The sequence below is a fragment of the Cebus imitator genome, unplaced genomic scaffold (assembly GCF_001604975.1).
Source record: "Cebus imitator isolate Cc_AM_T3 unplaced genomic scaffold, Cebus_imitator-1.0 Scaffold863, whole genome shotgun sequence".
Lineage (NCBI taxonomy): Eukaryota > Metazoa > Chordata > Mammalia > Primates > Cebidae > Cebus > Cebus imitator.
Window position 1 is genome coordinate 4,089 of NW_016108178.1, and position 1,397 is coordinate 5,485.

Consider the following 1,397-nt stretch of genomic DNA (forward strand, 5'->3'; position numbering starts at 1 on the left):
AGTTTACTTTCAGCAGGATTAGCAAAAATGTTAGATTATTCATGGCCATGACGGCTGGGACATCTCGTCGCTGAACCACGCCAAGGAGATGCGGCGCCTGAAGGTGCTGGACTGGGACCTGCTGGAGCAACTGTGGCGGCACATGGAAGCCCTGCGGCCTCGACCTTCCGTCTACATCCCTGAGTTCATCACGGCCAACCAGACCAGGCGCGTTGACAACCTCCTCCCGGACTCGCGCCCGCAGCAGCTCTAGCACATCCTCAAGGACATCCCAGACTTCCGGTCTAGCGCGGGGCTGGACAAAGTCACCGTGCTGTGGACGGGCAACACAGAGCGCTTCTGTGAGGTGGTTCCGGATCTCAAGGACACGGCCCAGAACCTGCTGCGCACCACTGAGCTCGGCCTGCAGGTGTCTGGCTCCACGCTCTTCGCCATTGCCGGCATCCGGGAGAGCTGTGCCTTCCTCAGTGGGTCCCCGCAGAACACCCTGGTCCCCGGAGCGCTTGAGCTCGCGTGTCAGCGCCGGGTTTTCGTGGGCAGAGGAGACATCAAGTCTGGCCAGACCAAAGTCAAGTCCGTGCTTGTGGACTTCCTCATCAGCTGTGGCCTCAAGACCACGTCCATCGTGAGTTACAACCACGTGGGCAACAACGACGGGCAGAACCTGTCGGCGCCTTTCAGTTCCGCTCTAAGGAGGTGTCCAAGAGCAATGTGGTGGACGACATGGTGCGGAGCAACCCAGTGCTCTATACACCTGGTGAGGAGCCCGGCCACTGCGGTGGTCATCAAGTAGGGGGTACCTGGGCGATAGCAAGCGCGCTGGGTGAGTAAACCTCGGAGCTAACGCTGGGTGGGACCAACACACTGGTGTGCACGACACGTGCCAGGACTCGCTGCTGGCCGCACCCATCACACTAGACCTGGCGCTGCTGACCGAGCTGTGCCGGCGCCTGAGCTTCTGCGCTGAAGCTGACCCCGAGCTGCAGACCTTCCACCCCGTGCTGTCCCATTCAAGGCGCCGCTGGTGCCGCTTGGCAGCCCAGTGATCAATGCGCTTTTCTGCCAGGACAGCTGCATCAAGAACATCCTCAGGGCCTGCGTGGGGCTCCCGCCACAGAACCACATGCTCCTGGAGCATAAGATGGCGCGCCCAAGGCCCGGCCTCAAGCAAGTCAGACCCGTGGCTGGTACCTGCCCTGTGTCGAACAAGAAAGGACCGGAACCCACTTCCACCACTGGCTGCACCAGTGATGCCAATGGGCCCGCACAAGTGGAGGAACCCCAAATGCCCACCACCTGAGGCCCTTGTCACACAGCTTCCCAGCCCTTCCTCCCTGCTGCCCCCTAGGACACCACCTTTCCAGGCCATTCCAAAGACAATAAAGCCACTGCCACTC

General features: G+C 61.1%; 1 pseudogene; it reads left to right on the forward strand.

Moving 5' to 3' along the window:
• Nucleotides 1-1,339, forward strand: part of LOC108297951 — a 2,470-nt pseudogene extending 1,131 nt beyond the window's left edge.
• The last annotated feature ends 58 nt before the right edge of the window (nt 1,340-1,397 follow it).